The following is a 7,036-nucleotide window of genomic DNA, read 5'->3' on the forward strand; positions in this document are numbered from 1 at the left end:
TAATTCTACATCAGAAAATTTTGCAGTATCTCCTGACAAAATTTATTGAATACTTTACATAGAACTTTTTTTCCTGATAACCATATACAAATATATGACAATTGGGTAGCCTAATCTGATAAAAACTGCTAATATCCAAAGACTTCTAAAAAGCAAGGATTCCATCTCAAGGTTTTTTGGTTTTGAGTTTTGGGTTTTTTTTCCAGATTGGATTTGCAACCAAAAAAAAAAAAAAAATTAGTTCATCTATTTTCTCAGAATGCCTCATTGTAAGAAAAAAAAATCATTTACACTTGTTTTTCTTTCCTGAGTTACATTTTTTTTTTTGGTCAACTGACCAGCAATTGAAGATCTTTTTCTAAGGCATGTAATTTTCCTTCAATGATTATGAAGTCTGAAGGGCAAACTAGAAAGTTTAACATTTAAAAAGATAAATCATTGTAGTGACTTTAGGGAAATAGATATACATATATTTGACCTGTTTCTGTGTAGTAACAAGAATCTTATGCATCCCATCTACAGTACAAAAGCTTAAATAGGAAGTGTTTGTGTAGTTTTAAAAGTTTTGTGGTTATCATCTATTTGAAATTGGGAAGTTGTAGAGGAAAAGTCTTTAATTTTGGTTGAAAGATATATATTACTCCCTTACTCATTTACTTATGAGTATGTGAATACCACATGAATTTAAAGCCTTTTTCTCTTTTATTGGGTGGGAGAGGAGATTTTTTTTATTCTTCTTGGGTTTGGTTTTTTCTTGGTTTTTATTTAAGCTCTATCTGTGTGCTTTCCTATGTTTCACATGCAGAAGAAGGTAGGTCTAGCTGGCTCTGTAACAGTGTCCTGCTTCAGGAAATTCTTAGCAGAGGTGGTGGTCAATTATGCAGAGAAAGAACACTGTAGCATAGCTTGCCAGCAGGATGTGGGGAATGTGTTACTTTCTAAATAAAACCAATGGGTTTGTGGATATGGAGCACTCAGCAGCCTGGATATGCACCATCTGCCTACCACATCTTTGTGCCCTGATTTTCACTAGGGAGCAATGAAGGCATACAGAAAGCAATGAACTCCTGTGGATCTTCTGGGATGGGTGACTGCAGGGCTCCAGACTTCACCTAGAAGCAGGTGCTCATACACAGGCGTTGGTCTCCAGGCAGATACTTGGCTGTTCCTGTGAAGTGAAATCAGGAGACTATGGACCAATAAATATACTAAGAAATATTAGCTCTTTAAAGTCATTCTTTCCTCTTCTTGCTCCTTGGCAGTATTCTGAAAATGTTAGTTTTTATACAAGAATTAAATCGGCTGCACTTGATTCTTGACTGTTCAAAGCCAGTAAAAACTTAAAAGCATGGATCACAGCTGAGCACTGTCTAAATAGTAAAAACAACGCACTTTATATTCTAATCTCCATTGAAATATTGACTTAGTGTCTGTGAATACTGATCATCACTACAGAATAAACCAGAAAAACTGTTGTAGTGAAGTTTGATCAGCAACAGTGGATGCACGTGTTCAAAGAGCCCAGCCTAATGTGAGAGTCAATATTTTCAGGCTTACTGCCAGCATGTTTCTTGGACTAAGGGTGTCAACTGTTCTGTCACATGCTTTCATTAAGTATTTTTGGGAGTTCAGACCCTAAAAATTACTTAATAGAGTTATTTATATACTACGAAAGATGACTGCATATTGAGGAATTTGTTCTAATTTGAGCAAAATTGTTTACAAGGTGAGTGAGGTGCATTAGACTTGACTGCTGTGAAAGGTAAGCACATGTCATCAGACTCTTAATTAAAACTTTTGTATGTCTATAAGGATAAATAGTGTAAAAACTATGGGACATCAAAATAAATGTGTAAAATCTCACCTTTCCCTCTTTTCTTCCATAGAACAATATTGCCCATGCTACATATGTTTGTCCACTTTGCCCAGAAGGTTGTTTTATATAGGTCACTGCAACTCCTGATCCTTTCCTTAATTGCTGTCTGTCTTGTGTGCTATTGATAATAATTTTTGAACTCAGTTGCCTACATTTGCCCCCAGCTTCTCCTTGAAAGGGAAAAGAATTGCAGCTGTTTAATCAAGTTACACAGCAAGTAATTTTAAGTTTCATCCTAATTAGTTCAATGAAGGTTAAATCATATGACAATATCGACAAAGTTTGATAATTACATACTTCATTTAGGGAGAAAAAGTGCTCATAGTGGTGAAATTACTAAGACTTTTATATTCTTCTTCCTTGATATTATCCCTATTTCTCTCAAACTGAATATATCACCAGCTGGAGAAATGTGCAAAAATAACTTCCATAGGCTAATATAATTAGCTATCTAGGACCATGCAGAGTGCTCATAGGAATAAAGAACACCAACCCCCAATCACCAGAGAAAGGACACATATCTACCAAAGTGACAATATCTACCAAAGCAACTACTATAATCACATATAAAACCAGACAAAACTGAATAAAACTAGAGATTTTTTTCTTGACAGATTCGATGTCAGTTAGATTAATCTAGTACAAATCACTTGATTTCTGTAGAAATATTTCTGGTTTAAGAAGGTTCAAATAAATCAAGATTAAGACCCTAGAAGCAGCATTTCATGATCCTCAGTTGTGAAGTGTCTTCAAAAAATCTTGTTCTTATGGTTCTGGAGAAGGGGCAAAATAAAACCGAATAAGGAGCAAAAGCAATTTGTTTTCTTTTTACATCATTTCAGTAAAGACCAGATTTCAATTACCAGCAGTAATTAAGTACCTTCAGCACGAAGGGGTTCTAACCTTCAGCAAGGGAATCTTTCTATGACTTCCAGCAAAGGTCAGCCTTCTATTGATCAGTTATCGATTAGGTTTTGTGTGTTCTTGCAGTGTGAGATTGCTAACAATTTATGAGGGTTTTGAATTTATCTTTGTTGTTCAGGAATAAAAAAGAGCAATCAAAATATATTTTTATCTTCTTATATTAGAAGGATTTTAGATACTAATTCAGATACCATTTTTTTACATCCTAATATAATTTGTTTGAAATCCAATCCTGAAACCTTTCTCCTTTTAAGTAAATCTTACTTTCTTTTCAGCTAAAAATAATGGCATTAAAATATGTTCAAAATACATGAGGTTTGAGCAGGTAAGTGTAGGAATGGACCAAAAGTAAGTTATTCCCTCCACTTGAAAAAAGTAAACAAACAAAAAACTCCAAAGACACAGAAGTTCTTAATCTTTGCTAAAGGAATTGGAAAATCTGTGGTCATGGACGAACAATTTCTACCTGAAATTTATAAAAGCCAAATATTCTTAAACTATTTTGGCTGATTTTTTGAAACTGGTTTTATTTTGTGATAGAGTAATATTATAATATATTAACTTTACCCTTTTATGTCACTTCCTTTCTCTCGGTTTTTAAAATTTACAAAATGAACAGTCTTTAAAAGATGCTTAAGGCTCTCAACAGTCTCTAAGAGTGCTTAATTTGACCTTACCTTTATGGAGACACAATACTTTACATTGCATAAAATACTCTGATTTTTTACCTTCTATTTCATTGTCTGTCAATAGTGTGAAAATAATTCCTGAAAATAATTTTTTCTGCTTAAATAGGTGTCTGACACAATAAAATAATTACTGTAATGTAGGATCAGTATTAGTTTCTGGTAAGTGCTGCCATAAAATTACTCCCATTATAGACCTTCACTTCTACAACCAGCAGGTGATATTCAGTTCTGAGCCTAATACACTACAACTGTCATGAACAGACACTTTTAATCATTAGGTGAATGAACTTTTAATCAGGTAGCTGCATATAATCACCTTTTGAATACACACACACATATAGAGTACTAGATGATTTTGGAGAAGTAGGTACCAGCATTAAATGAGTCCAGAAATCGAATCTCTTAGCTCAATTAATTTTAATCTGGCACAAGTATAGATTCTATTAGTCTTACATGTGATAAATAGTATCGTTCCTCAGTAAAAACACATCTAGTGAAGAAAAGCACTAAATGGTATTTGAATAGCAAAACTTAATCCATGGTAAATAATTGGAAACAGCTCATTTGAGTTCTTCCTCTGCTTAAAAAAAATATAAAGTAATTTAACTCCACAGATTGAGTATTAGTCTTAGCTTGACACAAGAACATTATACTGTTTGTCTTTTCTGACTACAAGTGGGCGCTCACAGTTAATTCTTTCATCCAACAGCTACTTCTTGAAAGATTTGTCCCTGGTAAAATCTCAATTTCTTTTGGAATTCACAGGATACTTGACCAGAGTGCTATATTTCTATTAGGGAGGCGAAACTTGTTTTGAGTTGGTCAACTAGTGTTGTAAGGGGTTTTCTAACCACTGTTGAGGTTTAGTCCAGCTGGAAACCTAGCAGCAAGGAGCACCACTTAGCACCACCTGCCTGCTCTCCTCCACCCCTCCACAGTGGAATGGGGACAAGAATCAAAAGTAAAATTGTAGTTTGATATGCAAACTTTTTAATAAAAGAAATAAACATTATTATTATTCAACATTAAAATTAATAAAAATAATAATAAAATCCCAAAAGCATAAACAAGAACAAACAAAACAAACTTTTGCATAATACAATTGCTCAATTTCTGCTGACCCAAACCAGGTTCCATCCCTGAACCCCGACCAGACCCCCCTTCCAGGTAACTCCATCGGCTTCTACACTAGGCATGATCTATGGTGTGGGATGTCCCTTTGGCTAGCTTGAGTAACCCATCCTGTCTCCCTTCCAGGAGGGAGGCATTGTCCCTCACTGGCAGAACATGAGACATAAAAAAGTCTTTGACCTAGTATAAAGACTACTTAGCACCTGCCAAATATAAACATATTGTCAACATAGTTCTTGTACAGAACACAAAATAAAGCACTGTACCAGCTACTGAGAAGATATTAACGTTATATCAGATGAAGCTATGACAATTAAAATTTCCTGTGGACAGCTGTGGATCATTTCTGCTGTGTAGAAGACCACCCACTACCTTTAAATTATATGAGATGTTGCTCATTAAACACTGAATTAGGGAAAATCATACATTTATTGCAAAATACATGGAAGGAAGACAACATTTTTCTACATGACGTGCAAAACTTCTTAAAAATTCTTGATAACTTGAGAAGTCCTAAAATTAAGAAGCAGGAAAAGTAGAAGAAGACTGATCTCAGGTGGAAGAATAAACTACATCTGCTTATTGTTTTTCTTATTTTCTTTTTCTTAATGGGGTAAATATGCTCCTCCCATTTCATATCCCATATATTCTTTTTCACTTTGAATTTGTTTCTAGGGGAGTAAGCCACTTGCAAAATATTGGTAGGAAGAATTAGGGAAAAGCAGAAGCCTTGTCTTTTTTTTTTTTTTCCCTGAGGTATTGAGGGTCTGTTTGTATTCTTAAACCTACGGTACACTAGATTCCTTCATCCTGTTCCTATGATCACATACATCAGACAAATTTTAGTGAACTTACTGTGTCTTCTAGAGTAAGACAATGAATTCCTTTAAAATTCCTCCTAAATAAAATTTTGGGAAACATTTTTTCAGGGACCTCTCTTAATAGGCAGCACGAATTACACTGCACTGTGTTTATATTGCATTTGATTAACATTACTTTGAAGTTATCACACTTACTGCATTTTGCAATGTCAAAATCTACCATTTTTTGCTGCAGAAAGCTCCACTCCTCTATGCTACAACACAGACCTCTCATTACAACTGTTATTATTATAGTGCAAGAGTTCTATTGCCATTACATTGCAAGAGTTTCATACTGCCTTGATGTTTCTTGGGGGCATCTCCTCTAAGCATTGACTCTTCCCTGTCCTCATAGCAGCCAGCTAACTCCAGCTCCCACCAATCCCCTCTTTTATAACACTTTTCTGATTGGCTACAGCTGTGGCCTGTTAACATTAGGCCTGCTCCTCATCCTTGATAATTGGCTCAGCTGCAGCTCCTTAATGGAGTGAGATTACTTTCTATACTACCTTTACTTACTTGTATTGTATCCCCCTACATACAACAGATACTTTAAATGGCCGTCAGTGAGCTGACCCTACCTGAAATTATGACAGGGCATTGTCTACAAGCTTTTACTATGCTAAGTTAATGCCTCCATATCAGCTAAACTAAACTGGATATGCTTAGCTGTCTATTTGGGACTATGACTGAATTATTTTGACTATTAAGGCTTTTGATTTGTATGATACATTTACATACAAACTAGGTATCTGTATATATGTGTCTCCCCATACATTTATGTGTGCCAGTGTATAGGCATTACCAAATATTTTCTACAGTAAAGGTTCTGCTCTAAATAAGTGCTGTTAAATGAATGTCCTGCTGTTCTAAATAAAATTAAGTTGAAGGTGTTATTGATTTTCTGTTACAGATGTTGTTTGGGTCACCACAGATGTTTGCTCTTGGCTATTTACTAGCTGTGTATAACATCACTTTGAAAAAAATCAGTAGCAAAGATGGCTTTATTATGTCAATAGCAATTTCATTAGATGTTTACACTTGTTTACACGTTTAAAATTGATTAAGAATAGTCAACTTAGTCAAAATCAGAAGTGTTAAGACTGCATTGCATTTTCAAAAATCTGGCTGAGCACAGCTTTTGTCTGTTCTTATGAGAAAAGCAGCCCCCTTGAGATTTAGATCTCAAAAAGGGGAAGAAAACTAACAGTGAGGGTTTGTCTTGCACTATATGTGAGCTTCAAAGAACACTTTAACAGTTAAAACTGTTATATTTACAGAAAACATAAATAACCACAGGATACCTATTATGAGAAACTCTCATTATTCAGTCCTATTAAATATCAAACTGTCTGAGAAAATGAAATAAAAAGGCCTACTGATATGAACAGACAAACTGCAAGCCTTGTAAAATATATGAAATGGAACTCAGGGAAGAGCTAAGTGAGGAATTCTACTATAATACAAATTGCATTGCCATAAATCTTTTTGAGTTACTTACATCATAAAGAATTTACTTTCTGACTACTTGTTTCTCACTTCTGAATATTTCTTCA

General features: G+C 34.6%; 1 long non-coding RNA gene across 1 annotated transcript; it reads right to left on the reverse strand.

Annotated features, from left to right (window-relative positions):
* Positions 1-591: 591 nt before the first annotated feature.
* On the reverse strand, positions 592-5,823 carry LOC135449934 (uncharacterized). The gene is made up of 3 exons (XR_010440907.1): positions 5,759-5,823; positions 1,865-2,046; positions 592-1,168 (listed from the first exon to the last, which is right to left on the reverse strand). It is a non-coding gene; the product is annotated as an uncharacterized LOC135449934 (long non-coding RNA).
* Between the last annotated feature and the right edge of the window lie 1,213 nt (positions 5,824-7,036).

This window comes from Zonotrichia leucophrys, chromosome 1 (genome assembly GCF_028769735.1).
Source record: "Zonotrichia leucophrys gambelii isolate GWCS_2022_RI chromosome 1, RI_Zleu_2.0, whole genome shotgun sequence".
Classification (NCBI taxonomy): Eukaryota; Metazoa; Chordata; class Aves; order Passeriformes; family Passerellidae; genus Zonotrichia; species Zonotrichia leucophrys.